Raw genomic sequence first — 20,800 nt, 5'->3', positions numbered from 1 at the left:
ACTGTATGAATTTTTTTCATAATGAAAACATTTTGAAAGCTATATTTATGAAAACTTCTATTTGGATTCTCTGTTAGTAATAGAAAAAATTGTGTTGCACCGTTTTTGGGAAAACAACTACTAAGAGGGTGAAATAGGGGATGAAAGTTATTAGGAAAATATTTCGTTCTATCAAAACAATACAAGCACTAAATATATGAAAATTGCTATTTCACTTCTCTGTTAGATGTAAAGAAATATGTGTTAGGGGACGAAAGTTCCTACAGAAATATCACCACAAGAACGTAAAAGGGGCGATTAACAAAAAACTTCCACTCCAACTACCAGAATCGCTTTGTGGTCGGAAGTCCGTTCGGAAAAGACCATCCTTCTGCGGCCTTAATTAGCGTGTAACGTTTAGAAGGCAGTGCAATTTATGAACAAAATTAAAATTTGATTAAAGAAAAAGAATAAAATCTGTGCAGATCATATGGACTAAGTGAACGAAGCAGCCGTCACTAAGCTAGTATGTAATATACCTAAAACTGTAATTTGTGATACAAATACATGGTGTTACGCAGGTTAAAATGTGTTAAAGTCATACGTTGGGGTCACTTTCTCAATTTCACAACAGAAAAAAAAAACGTTTGCACACCAACAGCGAACTACCTTCACCGACTTGTTTGTGCAGTTGGGGATGTAGCTGTTGGGACAACATTTTATAAGATCCTGGTAAATTCTTGCATTGGCCTAACAGGTCATTCAGTCATGTGCTAAAGTGTACGTCTATCAGCTCAAGTCTGAGGTAATGAGGAGGTACTTAAGCAGCTACTAGAGAGAATGGTCTGACAACGTCTTCAATGTGGAAAGTCTTGAAATCTCTTTCAGAACGTATGACGAAACTTTTCAAGTATTGAAACGAAGATGGACACGTCTGGTCGAGAAATGAGTGAACTGAGTTATGAGAATTGTTCCATATGATGAACTTGAAGCTGAGTTTCACACAGAATTAACTTTCGTTTTACAGAATCAATTTTGTCTGCCATATCTTTTAGCGAATCATTCTCCCCTTGCATTAAAAGATTTGATGAAATCAAACAATTGGTGATGTCGACCATAAAATATTTTGTCACTTTTGTATTTTACCTTGAGTTTTTCCCCTAATCACATCGTCTTCATGCCTGGTGCTGTAACGATGTTCCAGTGACTCTTTTTCCAGCTCATTTCTGCACCATAGAAGCATAAGAAGTGGCAAAAACAAAGGGTTTCGTCGCCTTGTATTCTTTTTTGGCTTTGGGATAGGTGGTCCACATGGGCACTTTTATTTCCTGTATTTTGTGTTCCTCAGCAGAAACAAGGCAGTATTGGCTCCAGATTGGGTGATTCCTAGAGCAGTTGATGCAGATTGCTGGAGATCAGCAGCCCGTCACAGTGTCGTTGGCTGCGTTTCTGCAGTTACCACAGGTCGCTTCACTGCCACAACTCTTGGTTGTATGGCCAAAACGTTGACATTTATAGCACTGGATAGGGTTTGGTACGTAAGGCCTAATTTAAAGCCGAAGCCTGGCATAACATGTTCAGGCAGTGTTGGACAACTGAGTGTGACAATGAAAGTGGCAGCTTCTGCATTATGCCTTCACGTTCGTTGCTCCACATCCACTATCCCCTTGGATGCCCAGTCTTGTTTCAGCTCAACTACATCCAAGTCCATGATATCACAGTTCCTGAGCACATTTTTGCTTGAGCTGAGAGAAGTGTGGATCTCAACAACGATATTATATTCACGTTTGTGTGATTTTCTTAACAAATTCAACCTGCTTTGACCAGTCAGTTTCGACCAACAAGAAACCCTATGTAAACGTTTGATAGGTGCCAGCAAGTCCTTCCGAGCCTTTATGGATATAGAAGGGGGACACTTTTTCAGACCTGCACTCCTTCCTCTTAATTATCAGAAACACATCTTGATTTACCACTCCTTTTATTCTGTTACTAAATCTGACTGACTGTGATAATTAGGTGAGGTACCCTCCTTAAATCGTTTGGATGATTGGGTGTGAGTACTCCTAAGCCATACTCCAATCATGCTGAGAGGAAAAGAAGATTTCGAGGGTTCCATCTTGGTCTCATGAGCAACGTGGAAAATGAGGGTCCACTCATACAGATCCCCATATGCCTGAGTAACACTTATACAACTGAGGTGCAGCAGAAGTTGCCCACTAACGACTGCTCCACCTCAACAGCCTTGTACCTCATAGATGCGCAGCGCACCTTGAGGGTGAGTGGTTTTTTTATAGTGGTTTTTTTCCGTCCTCGCGATCCGGGCAATCGAGCCAAGATCCCCTTTCCCTATGACACACAATGTTTCACAGCGCCGCATGGCGGTCCTTAAACCAGGGCCAGAGCTTACAGTGACAGAGTACTGGTGACACATCCCAGTCCCCAGCTCAGGAACCCCACGGTCAAGCCTGCAGCAAGTAAAGAATTTGGGTCCCTGAGGGGTTCTATTAGGGACAGATCTGGGGATGTTGATGGCCAGAGGAATACCTTAACATCTTGCAGACAGTTCGTAGAGACATGTGCCAAGTGAGAACGAGCATTTTCCTGTTGAAAAAAGATAGTGCACATGAGAAGTAACACACGAACGCAGAAAGTCGTACGTGATGGCTCCCCACATCATGACAGTTGGAGTACCAGCGCTGCGGCTCTAAAAAACACTGAAATGTCGCCGCCATACTCGCTGACGATGGACAATCAGGGAGGCGCAGAACCGCGATTCATCGCTGAACACAATGCGACCTCACTCTTCAGGAGTCCGCGCTTTCTAGTCATGGGACGGCTATAAGAGAAGTTCTCTGTGTTGTGACGCTAACGTCAGCCTACTGATGGGATGGTAATTCCCTGTTCTGGTTGTTCCCAGTCTCTGACCAATGGTATTTACTCTCGGCAGGCGCAGGTGTTGAGGGGCTATGATAGGTTTGGTACACAAATCGGTGATCACCGCCTGTGGTGGCCACACGCTGTCGTCTGTAATCCTGACGACGAACACGTCTGCCCTCACATCCCATGGAGTCGGGCCACTGTGACATCCGAACTCCCTACAAATCTGGATATTGCTCGTTTCGACAAAATGGAGACCCACAAAGAGGGCCATTTCAAATTCTCCCTGTGCTGATAACGCTGTCTCACACGAGTATGCGGCAACTACGTGTCCTTCACAGTGATCACTCAACACCTGGCACTCTTCACACCCCTTATTTAACCTACTAGTCTTGGTCATAACATGAAACGCGAACAACAATAATGCGGTCTTGTGGCTGTTCTACTCTTCACAGAAATCGCAACTCATAATCATTAAATAATCTCGCCAGTCGCGTGCACCCCACGAAGTTACAAAGACATCCAGCCATGTCTTCTGGTTGCTTCGCGATTTTGTCGGACCGCGTACCTCTATAACGTTTTGTAAATTAGGTCACCTGGAAAATTAAAAACAAAGAAAAAAACTGCAGTACCTCACAAACAAGGCTCATCACGGCCGACTACATCCAATCGTCCGTTCAAAATGGTTCAAATGGCTCTGAGCACTATGGGTCATCAGTCCCCTAGAACTACTTAAACCTAACTAACCTAAGAACATCACACACATCCATGCCCGAGGCAGGATTCGAAACTGCGACCGTAGCGGTCGCGCGGTTCCAGACTGAAGCGCCTTGAACCGCTCGGCCAATCCGGCCGGCTCAATCGTCCGTGACAGTAACTATCTGATATGAAAGTCACTCAGTGTCAAGACCGTCATCATGCCACAACCACTAGGTCGCCGTGTACGGATGACGATGCGCTTTAATGGTGTAGTTTCGGTTTACAGGCGAGTTACAGACTTCATTTTTATGCTCGATGTTTCGACGGCGCTGCAGTCGTCTTCTCGATGTGCTGCGAGTTGTACTCTTGTGTGTACTCGTTGCCAGGACTACAACCAGACTGCGAAAAATTGTTGACTGGAAACGGGGTAGCAACGAAAGAGTGAAATGTCGGAATGTAAGTAAGTAGAAAAGAAATGTCTCAAATAGCTTTATTGGAAAGAATGCAAATTATGAGAGCTCCACATCATTTGTAAAGTCTGACAGAAGAAGTATTTGAATAGTATTATAAGTTTAAAAGCTTTTTGTTTTTATAAAAAAGGAGCCAATCGGACCAGACCGACCGTCGTGTCACCCATTAGCCAATGGCGTCCTGTGGAGGTCTTATGGAGGGGACGGGAACGACACATCGCCTCCCGGACGTTGTTAGATTAGCAGACATGGTGCCACTACTGTTCGGTTAAGTAGCTCCTGACTTTGCGTCGCAGGGTGAGAATACTCCAACCAGGAAAACATCCCTGGCGGTAAGGGGAATCAAATCCGGGTCCTCCGCATGGCCAATCAGACACATTGACGAATTGGCTGCGGAGGCGCACTTAGAAGTAAAGAAAACATATCAACGAAAATTTTAGTAAAGATGTAAGCGTCATTGGTCATTTCTAAGGAACCACGGAATGGCCACAGCTTCACCTCATTTGTTTCTGAGCAGTAACTAAGAATGAAGTATTGACGTCACTAACCCAGCGAGATGTAAAATCCCTGCATTTTACTTCGAAAAAGTCGACCTTGGCAGATAGATTCTTTCTTTTTTTTCAGCACACTATTTGTTGGTCAGTAGAAGGTACTGAATATTTCCTAGGATGGGAAGGTCGTGCAGATTAAACGTGAAAATTACACGATATTTTTTATTTCATTATGCTGCACAATATCCAGTTAAATTACGATGATTACAACTTACATCAGGTTGTGGTGGTCCTTTTTGAGCAACTGCCAATCGTTTGTCACATACGGCTTTCCTTGAATTCTTAGTTCAATAGTCTTCTATATATTTCTAATCTTGCCTTTTCTTTCGATCATAAAGCGCTGCACACAAAAGATTCACGAAAGCAAATAAAATGTGTTACTGCTTTTTGCTTGTAGCAAAGCGAACGAGAAGCACTACGTAACGTGTTTACCACTGCAGCCGACTCTCTCTGTACATTCAGCGCTCCTCCTGTCGCGAACAAAGGACCGTTACACACTGATAAATCTAACGGAGTACTAGTACTTGCCACCTGTCTCAAGCTATTACCGACGGTACAACCAGTTTAGGCCCTTTCAGCGTTTCCAGTCCTCAACTGTTGGTGTGACGTCACGGTTTGTGGCCGAGTTCGACTCCCGGCGTCCCCTACGCCCATCGAAGCTCATTTGTTTTTCAGAGCCGGAACTGGTATTCCGTGAAACGCAAATTCCCTTACCACTTTCCAGCTCTAACGGATGCGATGGCCGGCGAAATCTCAATGAACTGAGTGTCGAATCCCATGCCTGGTTTAAAATGAAACCACTGGCTCAGTTAATCAAGTTCTGAAACATCCTTCATTCGATAGAGTCCGTAATTCCGTTGTCCCAGAAACGTGACGTCGGCATCACAGTAGTGTTCTCATGGGATTTCGTTCCATTATTATATTCGAGGCAGTGCTGGCAAGAACAGATTTGCTTGGTTGTTTCAATCGAATATGTCGCTCATGTTCCTTGCACCTCTTCCCCCCTACTCTAATAATCTGTCCCACGTAAGTCATGCAATATCGGCGTGAAATAACGTACACATCCAGCTTTCTCAGATGTAGATTGCCTTTAAAATTAAAAAGTTGATTATTACCTTTACTGGCGGAAAATTCGCATCAAGTGCGTTTTGCACCCGTCTACGAAGATAGAAACTTCTGGAAAAATGTACGAACAGGAGAGACAGTACTGACCCTACGACTTGGGTTTATAAAGTATGTAGAGATACAGAAGGTTTTCGACAGTGTTGACTGGAATACTCTCTTTGAAATTCTAAGCTACAACAGATGAAATATTGCGAGCGAAAGGTTCCCTACGAGTTGCACAGAAACCAGAGTGCTTCGTAAGAGTAAAGGGATATGGAAGTCAAGCAGTGGTTGAGGATGGAGTATGAGAAACTTGTGGCTTATCCCAGATGCATTCAATCCGTACATGAACCAAGGAGCAATTTAAAAAGGGAATTAAAGTTCAAGGACATGAAATAGAAACTTTGAGGCTTACCGAGGACACTGGAATTCCGTCAGAAAAGGCTTGGAAGACAATTTGATCGACGGATAGTCTTAAAAGAGGTTAAAAGATGAAAATAAATAAAAGTGAAACACGGTACTGGGATGTGGTCAGATTAAATCAGGCGATGCTCCTGGGAATTAGATTAGAAACAAGACACTTAAAGTTGTAGCTTCGTTTTGCTATTTGGACAGCAAAGTAACGAATAATGGTTTAAGTACAGAGGATATGAAATGTAACCTGGCTGTGCCAAGAAAATCGTTTCCGAAAAAGAGAAATTTGGTTAACAGCAAACACAAATTGAAGACAAAAAAAGAAGCTTTTCAAATGTGGTTGTGTGGTTCAGGAGAAGATTAGAGGTGTAGATCGAAAGACTACCGAGGAACAAGTGAACAGAACTGGTGAAAAAAGAAATTTATTGTACAACCAGACTAAAAGAAGGGAGACATTCAGAGTATACTTCAAGAGACATTACGAAGTGGAGGGGGAAAGGTAAAACTTATACAGGGAGACCAAGAGATGAGGACAATAATCAGATTCAGAAGGATGTAGGCTGCAGCAAAGCTTCATCAAAAATGTCTTCGGACTGAACACCACGTCAGCGACAAATTCAACTACACGAACTGAACCATACATAAGATAATGTTGTCTTTAGTCCGAAGAATGGTTTGATGCAGGTCTCGATGCTATTCTATACTGTGCAAGCCTCTTCATCTTCGAATAACTACTGCAACCTACACTCAAGTTTTCTGGGTATGGTACCGCGTCATAATGTATAAAACTACTGTTGCTTGGGAAGAACCAACGCCCTTCTTCTGGGTCTAGACCTAGAAGAAGGCCGCTGTGGTCTCCCTCTACGATTTTTACTACACCTCACCTCCCCACCCACACGTCCCTCCACTACTGAATTTGTGGCACTTTGACGTCTCAGAATGCATCCTAAAAATCGATTCCTTCTTCTTATCAGGCTATACCACAAATTCCAGTTATATTACTCCCCAGTTTTATTCAGTACCTCATTAGTTACATAATCTACTCATCTAACCTTCAGCATTCTACTGATGGTTCAAATGGCTCTGAGCACTGTGGAACTTAACATCTTAGGTCATCAGTCCCCTAGAACTTAGAACTACTTAAACCTAACCAACCTAAGGACATCACACACATCCATGCCCGAGGCAGGATTCGAACCTGCGACCGTAGCGGTCGCGCGGTTCCAGACTGAAGCGCCTAGAACCGCTTGGCCACACCGGCCGGCGCATTCTTTTGTACCACCATATCTGAAAAAGGCTTCTTTTCTCTTCGTGTCTAAACTGTTTATTGTTTATGTTTCACTTCCACACATGGCTACACGACATACAAATACTTTCAGAAAAGACTGCTTAACACTTAAATCTATATTCGATGTTAACAAATTTCTCTTCTTCAGAAACACTTTTCTTGCCATTGCGCGTATACATTTTACATCTTCTCTGATTAGGCTATAGTCAGTTACCGCTACGGTCGCAGGTTCGAATCCTGCCTCGGGCATGGATGTGTGTGATGTCCTTAGATTAGTTAGGTTTAAGTAGTTCTAAGTTCTAGGGGACTGATGACCTCAGGTGTTAAGACCCATATTGCTCAGAGCCATTTGAACTATTTATAGTCAATTATTTTGCTGCCCAAATAACAAACCTGATCTATTCCTTTAAGTTTCTCGTTTTCTGATCTAATTCCCTCTGCATCAAGTGATTTAATTCGGCTAAATTTCATTATTCTTGTTTTGCTTTTCTTATATCCTCCTATATATAAGACTTTGTGTAGTCCGTTGAGCTGCTCTTCTATGTTCTTTGCTGTCTCTGGTAGAATTATAAGGTCGTCGGCAAACCTCAACGGTTTTATTTTTTCTCCCGGAACTTTAATTCCTACTCCAAATTTTTCTTTGGTTTCCTTTACTTCTCGCTCAATGTACAGACTGAACAACACTGGGAACAGACTATAACCGTGTCTCAATCCATTCTGAACCACTACTTTTCTTTCATCCCCTTCGACTCTTATTAGTGCTGTCTTATTTCAGTACAAGTTGTAAATAGCATTTTGCTTCCTATATTTTAGCCGTGCAACATTCAGAACGCCGGCCGCGGTGGTCTAGCGGTTCTAGGCGCTCAGTCCGGAACCGCGCGACTGCTACGGTCACAGGTTCGAATCCTGCCTCGGGCATGGATGTGTGTGATGTCCTTAGGTTAGTTGGGTTTAAGTAGTTCTAAGTTCTAGGGGACTGATGACCACAGATGTTAAGTCCCATAGCGCTCAGAGCCATTTGAAAAACATTCAGAACTTCAAAGAGTGTGCTCCAGTCAACATTATCAAAAGCTATTATCCATTGCTCTTATGTTGAAAGTAAACGAGTAAGTGGTAGCTTTCGATGTAGGTGCTGCTACATGAAGTATTTGCTTAGGTTTTCTATCTGTTTTCCTGAGCTATCTCTTTCAACTGAACGGATTCTGATGATTAAGCTAATTACAGGGTACACAGAAGCGTTTAAAGAGCCATTCTTCCCGCGCTTCATAAATGAATTCAACGGAACAAACCACACATCAAAAAAAGATTTGCATTAGCTCGGCTCCGAGAGTTCCGGAACCTGTGCAGAAAATTGGAATAGAGACCGAGATAAACATCGTTTGCGGCCTTTCTGTTGCTCATGAAAACCACACGTTGCATCTTTACCACCATACAGCGAGACCTTCAGAGGTGTTGGTCCAGACTGGTGTACACACCGGTACCTCTAATACCCTGTAGCATGTCCTCTTGCATTGCTGCATGCCTGTGTTCTTCGTGGCATACTATGCACAAGTTCATCAAGGCACTGTTGGTCCAGATTGTCCCACTCCTCAACGGCGATTTGGCGTAGATCCCTCAGATTGGTTGGTGGGTCACGTCGTCCATAAACAGCCCTTTTCAAGGTATCCCTGGCATGTTCAATAGGGTTCATGTCTGGAGAACATGCGGGCCACTCTAATCGAGCGATGTAGTTATCCTGAAGGAAGTCATTCACGAGATGTGCACGATGGGGGCACGAATTGTCATCCATGAAGACCAATGCCTCGCCAATATGCTGCCGATATGGTTGCACTATCGGTCGGAGGATGGCATTCACGTATCGCACAGCCGTTATGGCGCCTTGTACAACCATCAGAGGCGTACGTCGGCCCCACATAATGCCACCCCAAAACAACAGGGAACCTCCACCTTGCTGCACTCGCTGGACAGTGTTGCCTCCAAACACGTCTTGGACGATTGCCTGGTTGAAGGCTTATGCGACACTCATCGGTGTAGAGAACTTGATGCCAATCCTGAACGGTCCAGTGGGCATGTTGTTGGGCCCAACTGTACCCCGCTGCATGGTGTGGTGATTGCAAAGATGGGCCTCGCTGTGGACGTCGGGAGTGAAGTTGAGCACAGTTTGAGTAGTAACACGTGGTCCCGTGGCTGGACGAACAGCACTGTGGCGTTGCTGTCGGGTTCCTCCGAGCCATAATCCGGAGGTAGCGGTCATCCACTGCAGTAGTAGCCCTTGGGCGGCCTGAACGAGGCATGTCGTCGACAATTCCTGTCTCTGTGTATCTCCTCCATGTCCGGACAACATCGCTTTGGTTCACTCCGAGACGCCTGGAGACTTCCCTTGTTGGGAGCCCCTCCTTGCAAAAAAAATAACAATGCGGACGCGATCGAACCGCGGTATTGACCGTCTAGGCATAGTTGAACTACAGACAACACGAACCGTGTACCTCCTTCCTGGTGGAATGACTGGTCGGACCCCCTCCGTCTAATAGGCGCTGCTCGTGCATGGTTGTTTACGTCTTTGGGCGGTTTTAGTGACATCTCTGAACAGTCAAAGGGACTGTGTCTGTGACGCAATATCCACCGTCAACGTCTATCTTCAGGAGTTCTGGGAACTTTTTTTTTTTATGTGTGTATTTTCAGAGCTAGTTCTCATGTTAGATTTTGGTTAGTAGCCAAAGATGAGGTACTAAGTCGAACGCCTTCGCCTTAGACAATCCAGGAAAATGCAGTATCTGTTCACCGGCATCCATTGTTGGGAATATGCCGTGGATGAATAAATCAAGCTGAGGTACATCTGAGTTCCTTTTCTTCTCAATCTATGATGATTGTTGACTTTTTTCCTCCAGCAAATTATAATTTTTCAGCTTAGAACGCGGTCTACGCCGGCTCGGTCGTCTCTGAGCCGGCCGCCACGGGTAAACAGAGGCGACCTTCCGCCGCTGGGACCTGAGCCAGGCAGAGCCGGTCCCGCGACCACCCAGCAGGTGGAGTGCTGCTGCGGCCGGTGCTCAGGCGGCCCTGCACCAGCACCTCCGTCCCGTCTCCTACTGCCCAGCCTCACAGCGTTCTGCCCTATTCTCGCAAGGTTTGCTTTGTGAATTCATATCTTTTCATAGCCAGCTCTTTTATGCTTTGGTGAGCGATGTACACTACTGGCCATTAAAATTGCTACACCAAGAAGAAATGCAGATGATAAACGGGTATTCATTGGACAAATACCCAAATACATTGTACTAGAACTGAACGTGATTACACTTTCATGCAATTTGGGTGCATAGATCCTGAGAAATCAGTACCCAGAACAACCACCTCTGGCCGTAATAGCGGCCTTGATACGCCTGGCCATTGAGTCAAACAGAGCTTGGATGGTGTGTACAGGTACAGCTGCCCATGCAGCTTCAACACGATACCACAGTTCATCAGGAGAAGTGACTGGCGTATTGTGAAGAGCCAGTTGCTCGGCCACCACAGACCAGACGTTTTTAATTGGTGAGAGATCTGGAGAGTGTGCTGGCCAGGGCAGCAGTCGAACATTTTCTGTATCCAGAAATGCCCGTACAGGACCTGCAACATGCGGTCGTGCATTATCCTGCTGAAATGTAGGGTTTCGCAGGGATCGAATGAAGGGTAGAACCACGGGTCGTAACACATCTGAAATGTAACGTCCACTGTTCAAAGTGCCGTCAATGCGAACAAGAGGTGACCGAGACGTGTAACCAATGGCACCCCATACCATCACGCCGGGTGATACGCCAGTAAGGCGATGACGAATACCCGCTTCGTGTGTGCGTTCACCGCGATGTCGCCAAACAAGGATGCGACCCTCATGATGCTGTAAACAGAACCTGGATTCATCCAAAATAATGACGTTTTGCCATTCGTGCACCCAGGTTCGTCGTTGAGTACACCAACGCAGGCGGTCCTGTCTGTGATGCAGCGTCATGGGTAACCACAGCCATGGTCTCCGAGCTCATAGTCCGTGCTGCTGCAAATGTCGTCGAACTGTTCGTGCAGATGGTTGTACTGGCGAAAGTAAGGCTGTGAGGACGGGCGTGAGTCGTGCTCGGGTAGCTCAGTTGGTAGAGCACTTGTCCGCGAAAGGCAAAGGTCCCGAGTTCGAATCTCGGTCCGGCACACAGTTTTAATCTGCCAGGAAGTTTCACACCAGCGCACATTCCGTTGCAGAGTGAAAATCTCATTCTGGCAGATGATTGTTGTCTTGCAAACGTCCACATCTGTTGACTCAGGGATCGAGACGTGGCTGCACGATCCCTTACTGCACGATCCGTTACAGCCATGCGGATGCCTGTCATCTCAACTGCTAGTGATACGAGGTCGTTGGGATCCAGCACGGCGTTCCGTATTACCCTCCTGAACCCACCGATTCCATATTCTGCTAACAGTCATTGGATCACGACCAACGCGAGCAGCAGTGTCACGATACGATAAACCGCAATCGCGATAGGCTACAATCCGACATTTATGAAAGTTGGAAACGTGATAGTACGCACTTCTCCTCCTTACACGAGGCAGCACAACAACGTTTCACCAGGCAACGCCGGTCAACTGCTGTTTGTGTATGGGAAATGGGTTGGAAATTTCCCTCGTGTCAGCACGTTGTGGGTGTCGCCACCGGCAGCAACCTTGTGTGAATGCTCTGAAAAGCTATCATTTGCATATCACAGCATCTTCTTCCTATCGGTTAAATTTCGCGTCTGTAGCATGTCATTTTCGTAGTGTAGCAATTTTAATGGCCAGTAGTCTATATCTTGATGCGTAAGTTCCCGCTGTAGAATCATGGAACATATTCTGACTTCAAATATAACGACGTATCTTCAACAGAATGACCTCGTTCTAGCCAACCGGCGCGCTTTTCGAAAACATTCGTCAGGTGAAAGGCAACTTTTGCTTTTCTCACATTACGTCCTGACAGTCATGGGTCGACGCTGTGAAGTAGATGCAGTACTTCTAGATGCCCTAAATGCATGCGACGCAGTATACTACACCTACGCTTAGAAACGAAAGCACGATCATATGTGGTGTCAAGCGATATTTTTGTGATTGGATTGTCGTAGGGAGTATAAGGCATATTATCATGGACGGAGAGTCGTCGACAGATATAGAAGTAACGTCAGGTGTGTCCCAGGGGAGTTTGTTGGGATCGATGCTGTTCACGTTAGATCTTAATAACCTTGCAGAGAATATTAATAGTAACCTTACAGATAATGCTCATCTATAACGTCTAAAAAATCAACACAAACGACCCACAGAGATCGGTAAGATTTCAAACTGATGCAAATATTGTCACCTTGCATCAAATGTTTAGGAATTTTATATTGCTGACTTCACAAAATGGAAAAAAAAACGTAGCATCGTATGACTACAATTTTCAGTGAGCTATAGTTCGAACCGGCCGACTCATACACATAGGGGAGAGCCTACTATATTGTACCGTCTGCAAGTTTACAACACTAATATAAAATTCGTGCCTCTAGTGCTAGTCGACGTTTAGTGAGGCCAGCGAGAACTAGGTGATTTTTGGAGCTATACTGTCAGCTAAGAGGTGTGTGTGTTGAGGAGCAGAATGCCTGAAGACAACGATGACTTCGTTCCAGATTTAATTTTATTCTTTGTGGATGTACCCAAGTTACAAGGTAATTGGTTTGTTTTCTTTATGGACGAAGAGATAATCTAGGTTTGCCGCGCGTTGTAGCCGCGCGGTCTACGGCGCCCTGTCACGGTCCGCACGGCTCTCCCCGTCGGGGGTTCGAGTCCTCCCTCGGCCGTGTGTGTGTGTGTGTGTCGTCCTTAGCGTAAGTTAGTTTAAGATTAGGTAGTGTGTAAGCTTACGGACCGATGACCTCAGCAGTTTCGTCCCATAAGATCTTACCACAAATTTCCAAATAATCTAGGTTTACCGACGCTCATGAACATGTATTAGTTGTGGTTTGTTTATATAAAAGTGGTAAAGAGAAAAATTCGACGTTGCTTATAAAGTACCACTATACGTTTAAAGTATAGTATGGACACAATTTATGAAACTTACCCGTATTGTTGGCATTAAATGCGTTTACCATTTTTTGTGCAACAAAGGTTTTTAATTTTTTTAAATTATATTACAGTACGACAACTGAAAGGTGTTAGGGAAAGTGGGGCACAGATGAATTGCATTTAGTTCTAACAGTACCGGGTGGTTATAATTAAACTTTCCTTACTTAACACGTTACGACACGGATACTAATTACCGTACGAATACCAAATATGGACCATTAATGTCTAAACTGTAGGGTGCATGATTCCATGCGTCACAACGCCATCGTCCAGTTCCAATTATGGCCACCAGGTGCTGTGTTCAATCATCGTGATTCATAATCTCACACACCTGACCAGTCGCAGTGCTATTGCTGAAGTGTCAACATGAGCTTGGAAGAAAGGAGGAGGGCATCGTTTGTGAAGCTCTATTATAAAAAGAACAGTAATGCTGCTGCTGCACTTCGAGAATATCGTCGGCTGAAAGGTCCTCTTTCTCCACCTGCTGTGTGGAGCATGATGATGACGTCCGAATCAGCTGGAGAACTGAGAGTCGCTCCGGGAAGAAGCCGACGACCGTTGCACCACTACTCGTTGATGAAATCAATGTTGCTGTGGCAGACAACGCTGCGTGCAATTCCCAATCGTCAGACAGTGCGCGTTCTGTATCACGACAGTTGGACTTGCCATGCTCCACTGTATGGAAGGTGCTTCGAACCATTCTCAAATGGTCGTATAGCAGCTTGCACCACAGTACTCACAACGATGTGTTGACTTCGCTCTCCACTTTCTCGCGAGGACTGAAGGTGGCGAAGGCTGGCCCTGCACCATTCTATGGGCAGATGAAGCTCATTATTGTCTGACAGGTGAGGTGAATACACAGAATTGCTGAGTGTGGGGATCTTCACCTCCAGTCGCTGTGCAAGAAGTTCCTCTGTATGGTGAACGTGTCGTTGTATGGTGTGGCTTCATGGCTACGTTCATCATTGGCCCATATTTTTTTGAATACGTCGGCACTCAAGGACCAAAGAAGTGCAGTGTGACTGGCCAGCGTTACTGCAGTATGCTAACCCCAGCATATCCGCCCTACAGGAGAGAGACGCATTGAACTCAACGGTGATCATGCAAGATGGGGCCCCTCCGCAGATCGCTCGTGAAGTTAACACGCTTCTCCGAAACGCATTTGGAAACGATTGAATTATCAGCCGATCGTTTCCAAATGCTTGGCCGGCACGATCACTTGATCTCACTCCCTGTGTTTTCTGGTGGTGAGGCTACCTAAACAGGGGAACATCACACATGTGCTGATCTGAGCGCAACATATCATGAGAGGTAGCCAGCATACCTACTGGTATGCTTCGTTCTGCTGTGCATAATCCAATCTTGCGCTTTCAGATTCTTCTGGACACTGATGGGCGCCATATTGAGCCCCATTAATAGCAGTAACGGTACCGGTATGTAATAGTATGATTAACTTAGCATCACATTAAAAGTGTTTCAATTGAATTGATTCTGCATTATTTCTCTTCCCAATGTCCTTGACATTAATGCCACCAAGTTTGGTGCACGAACGGTGCCGGCCGGAGTGGCCGTGCGGTTCTAGGCGCTACAGTCTGGAGCCGAGCGACCGCTACGGTCGCAGGTTCGAATCCTGCCTCGGGCATGGATGTGTGTGATGTCCTTAGGTTAGTTAGGTTTAATTAGTTCTAAGTTCTACGCGACTGATGACCTCAGAAGTTAAGTCGCATAGCGCTCAGAGACATTTGAACCATTTTTGAACCACGAACGGTAATTTGCTTCCTTCTTATAACGTGTTTAATTATAACCACCCATTATACCTAAACAGGGACCACAGATTAAATTAATGTGGACGTGTATAAAATGTGCCTCAGCCAAAAATTAAGATGCTTGCTGAAAATAAAAACAAAAATTCAAACCGAGATAAAAAAAAAAAATTTTGGCCGCAGGAAAGTATTTCCATCGAAGTTGGATATGAAATGGAAGAGCATTTTCTTATATTTGAAGAGGTGATGCTCCTCTAATATGTCGGACGCATGAAAAATTACATTTGACGTTGCCGAACGAGAGAGACTGCCCGTAATTTCAACGGAGAAGAAACCCTGTCGGCAAAAAATGGGATGAAGATGTCCATCTCAGAAATAATGCCGAATCCAAGGAAAATGATGAAAGCTTCTAGGCTTGGCCAAGGAGACTGTGAGTTGACGAGCAGCAGATGCAGAAAAAAGCTAGCCAAGCAAAGGAGAAGAAATCTAGGTCCACATTTCCACCTGCGAAAATCAAGTGTTTTGGAAATTTCACAGAAACTCATTCGTAAAATGGACATGTGGTACAGAGAATTCTGCAAAGAATATAGATTATATGCAAGAAATGAACAAATGAAGGAAATGGATGTGGATTCAACCAAAGTGTTTTGCCAACGGTCTCGGAGGAGCGGACAGAGGTTCAGGGCATATCTTGCCCGATGGGTGGGAAACAGCCCCTAAAGGCGGAAGAATCAGCAATGAACAACGGTGTGAATATGGAGAAGGCAATGGAAACTACTGCTTAAAGACACACAACGTGTATCCACAGGACATGTGGCCTGTAATTGAGAAAGTGTACTGATGATCTCTCAATTGGCGAAAGATGCCCGAATAGTTCCTCATTTGGAACTCCAGGAGGGGGCTTCCCAGGAGCGAGGGGTCCATGAGAAAAAGATTGAATAACCAGCGAAAGGATGACGTTCTACGAGTCGGGGCGTGGATATAAGGATTTCGAATCAGATGAGTACAGGGTAATATTAACAGCGACAGAAAATGGTATAACGGGAGTAGGATTCGTTAAGAGCAGGAAGGTAGGGCAGAGAGTAAGTTACTGTGAACAGTTCACTGATTGGGTGGTTCTTATCAGAATCGACAGAGAACCACCGCAGACGTCACAAGCCCAATATGAAGAGATATCCATTAGTCAGGAAGAATCAATACGCAAAGAAGTTGGGATACGGAAGTACTAAGGCATGACGGGATATGCTTGAAATTCTCTAAACCTACAGATAGAGCAATAAGAAATAGCTCAGTAGACAGTACAGTTGAAGAGGAATGGACATCTCTAAAGAGGACAATCACAAAAGTTGGAGAGAAAAACGCAGTTACAAAGAAGGTAACTGCGAAGAAACAATGGGTAAAAGAAGAAATACTTCAATTGATCGATGAAAGAAGAAAGTACAAAAATGTTCAGGGAAGTTCAGGAATACAGAAATACAAGTCACTGAGAAATGAAAGAAATGCGAAGTACAGGGAAGCTAAGACAAAATGACTACATGAAACATGAGAAAAAATTAAAAAAGAAATGATTGCCGAAAGAATTGACTCAGCATATAGAAAAGTCAAAAAACCTTCAGCGAAATTAAAAGCAAAGGTGGTAAAATTAAGAGTGCAACGGAAACTCCAATTATAAATGCAGAGGAGAGAGCAGATAGGTGGAAAGACAGCACTGAAGGCCTCTATGCGGGGAGGATTCGTGTAATGTGATAGAAGAAGAAACAGCAGTCAATATAGAGGAGATATGGGGTCCATTATTAGGATCAGAATTCAAAAGAGCTTTGGAAGTTTTAAGATCAAATAAGGCAGAAGGGAAGACAACGTTCCATCAAAATTTCTAAAATCATTGGAGGAAGTGGCAACAAAACGACTATTCACGTTGGTGTGTAGAATGTATGACTCTGGCGACATACCATCTGACTTTCGGAAAAGCATCATCCACACAATTCCGAAGACGGCAAGAGCTGACGAGTCGAATGAACAGTCTAATGAGTACAGAATATGAAATGAGAGTAAATAGAAGAAATGCGAAAGCAATGAGAAGTAGAAGAAATGAGAACAGCGAGAAACTTACGAACGTATAGTAGTGAAACATGGACTGTGGGAAAACAGGAACAGAAGAGAATCTAAGTGTTTGAGATGTGGTTCTACAGATGAATGTTGAAAATTATGTGGACCGATAAGGAGGATCTGCGCAGAATCGGAGAGGAACGGAATATGTGGAAAACACTGACCAAGAGAACAGACAGGATGATAGGACATCTGTTAAGATATCAGGGAACGACTTCCATGGTACAAGAGGTAGCAGTAGAGGGCAAAAACTGAAGAGAAAGACAGCGTGTTCATTTTTCTCAGAATTTCCATTCTCTAAATCGAATACCAAGGGCAACACCCTGCAGATGAGGAAGGCATTGTTTAAATACTCCCTCAACTTACTGTTTAGGCCACAATAAGGAAGTCTCAAAAGTAGTACAATTTAGCCAATTCTTCTCCACCTGGATGTAACAATTAATAGAGTATGAAACTGAACGACCACAAATTCTTCTCCACCTGAATGTAACAATTAATAGAGTATGAAACGGAACGACCACGTAGTGTTAGTCGTATGTAAATCAGGTGGCACATTTCGGTTCACTGATAATATGTAGGAAAACGCTATCACTCTACATAGGACATCGACTACGAAACACTTTTACGACCTGCACTAAATAGGACTAACAGAAGATATTGACCGTATACAAAGGAGGGCAGCACGAATGGCCACAGGTTTGTTTTACTCACAGTAGGGTGCCACAAAGATGCTCAACTGGAAGAAGCTTGAAGATAAATGCAAACAGGCTCGTGAAAGCTTAGTTACGTATCGTTTTGTGGTCGAAGCTCTTTTCTTGGCCGTGTTTATTTCGTGACACGAGATAAGGAATTGTGGTTCTACCCTGAGCAAACACATTTTTTCTTGTTTTACGACCCGCACATGTTGAGCGGAAATTTCTCCGTCTTCAGTGACTTCTATTTATTATCTTATTATTACATACTGCTGTTCACAAGTCTGTTTGCTAGTTGCGGCACGGCTACAATTATTGCCTTCCAGTGTGTCATTTTTTTTTTTTTTTTTGTAGATCTCGCGTTTTTGTCTTTTAACATGGTGTTTGAGTGGAAACCAGACAAACGGTGTGCATTAGGACGCTTCACGAAAACATCTCCCAGAAGCACGAAAAAGCGACATCTACAAAACATGTCACACAGGAAGGCAATAACTGTAACTGTACTGATAATACACTGCGCCCTCCATCGGCAATGCTGGAATTCAATATGGTGTTGGCCCACCTTAGCCTTGACGACAGCTTCCACTCTTGCAGACATACGTTCAACTTCCTTTCCTGGGAATGGCAGCCCATTCTTCACGATGTGCTGCACTGAGGAGAGGTATCGATGTCGTTCGGTGACGCCTGCCACGAAGTACTCTGTGCAGGCCAGTCCATTACACGAATGTTACTGTCGTGTACTCCGCCACAGGCCGTGCATTATGAACAGGTTCAAAATGGTTCCAATGGCTCTGACCACTATGGGACTTAACTTCTAAGGTTATCAGTCCCCTAGAAGTTAGAACTACTTAAACCTAACTAACCTAAGGACAGCACACACATCCATGCCCGAGGCAGGATTCGAACCTGCGACGTAGCGGTCGCCCGGTTCCAGACTGTAGCGCCTAGAACCGATCGGCCACCCCGGCCGGCATTATGAATAGGTGCTCAATTGTGGCGAAAGATTCATTCGCCATCCCCGAATTGCTCTTTAACAGTGGGAATCAAGAAGATGCATAAAACATCAATGTAGGCCTGTGCTGTGATAGTGCCACGCAAGATAAAAAGGGGTCCAAGCCCCCTCCATGAAAAACACGACCACACCTTTAACACCGCTGCCTCCGAATTTTACTGTTGGTGCTACACACGCTGGCAGATGACGTTCACCGGGCATTCGCATTACCCATACCCTACCATCGTATCATCACATTGTGTACCGTGATCCGTCACTCCACACAAAGTTTTTCCACTGTTCAATCGTCCTTGTTTACGCTCCTTACTCCATGAGAGGCTTCGTTTGGCATTTGCCGGCGTGATGTATGGCTTATGAGCAGACACTCGACCATGAAATCCAAGTTTTCTCACGTTTTGCCTAACTGTCATAGTACTTGTAGTAGATATTGATGCAGCTTGGAATTCCCGTGTGACGGTCTGGATAGATGTCTGCCTATTACATATTACGACCCTTTTCAGCTGTCAGCGGTGTCTGTCAGTCAACAGACGAGACCCCCCTGTACGCTTTGGTTCTGTACGTGTCCCTTCACGTTTCCACTTCACTATCACATAGGAAAGAGTGGACCTAGGGATGTTCAGGAGTGTGGAAATATCGCGTACAGACGTATGACACAACTGCCACCCAATCACCTGACCACATTCGAAGTCCGAGAGTTCCGCTGAACGCCCCATTCTGCTCTCTCACGATGTCTAATGACTACTGAGGGCGCTGATACGGAGTACCTGGCAGTAGGTGGCAGCACAATGCACCAAATATGTCCGGATACTTTTGATCACATAGTGTACCAAGCAGACTTGTAAACACTAGTGTATAATAATAAGATAATACACTCCTGGAAATGGAAAAAAGAACACATTGACACCGGTGTGTCAGACCCACCATACTTGCTCCGGAAACTGCGAGAGGGCTGTACAAGCAATGATCACACGCACGGCACAGCGGACACACCAGGAACCGCGGTGTTGGCCGTCGAATGGCGCTAGCTGCGCAGCATTTGTGCACCGCCGCCGTCAGTGTCAGCCAGTTTGCCGTGGCATACGGAGCTCCATCGCAGTCTTTAACACTGGTAGCATGCCGCGACAGCGTGGACGTGAACCGTATGTGCAGTTGACGGACTTTGAGCGAGGGCGTATAGTGGGCATGCGGGAGGCCGGGTGGACGTACCGCCGAATTGCTCAACACGTGGGGCGTGAGGTCTCCACAGTACATCGATGTTGTCGCCAGTGGTCGGCGGAAGGTGCACGTGCCCGTCGACCTGGGACCGGACCGCAGCGACGCACGGATGCACGCCAAGACCGTAGGATCCTACGCAGTGCCGTAGGGGACCGCACCGCCACTTCCCAGCAAATTAGGGACACTGTTGCTCCTGGGGTATCGGCGAGGACCATTCGCAACCGTCTCCATGAAGCTGGGCTACGGTCCCGCACACCATTAGGCCGTCTTCCGCTCACGCCCCAACATCGTGCAGCCCGCCTCCAGTGGTGTCGCGACAGACGTGAATGGAGGGACGAATGGAGACGTGTCGTCTTCAGCGATGAGAGTCTTCTGCCTTGGTGCCAATGATGGTCGTATGCGTGTTTGGCGCCGTGCAGGTGAGCGCCACAATCAGGACTGCATACGACCGAGGCACACAGGGCCAACACCCGGCATCATAGTGTGGGGAGCGATCTCCTACACTGGCCGTACACCACTGGTGATCGTCGAGGGGAC

The 20,800-nt window shown here is 45.3% G+C and overlaps 1 protein-coding gene and 1 non-coding gene across 4 annotated transcripts in view; one reads left to right on the top strand and one right to left on the bottom strand.

Annotated features, from left to right (window-relative positions):
* The window catches only part of LOC126412535 (UDP-glucosyltransferase 2-like), a 134,578-nt gene that overhangs the window by 90,670 nt on the left and 23,108 nt on the right, over positions 1–20,800 (bottom strand). The gene's annotated exons all lie outside the window — the stretch shown is intronic.
* Positions 11,485–11,559, top strand: Trnas-cga (transfer RNA serine (anticodon CGA)). Its single transcript has one exon. It is a non-coding gene; the product is annotated as a tRNA-Ser (tRNA).

Source organism: Schistocerca serialis, chromosome 7, assembly GCF_023864345.2.
Source record: "Schistocerca serialis cubense isolate TAMUIC-IGC-003099 chromosome 7, iqSchSeri2.2, whole genome shotgun sequence".
Classification (NCBI taxonomy): Eukaryota; Metazoa; Arthropoda; class Insecta; order Orthoptera; family Acrididae; genus Schistocerca; species Schistocerca serialis.
This window is presented reverse-complemented; position numbering and strand designations above follow the sequence as displayed.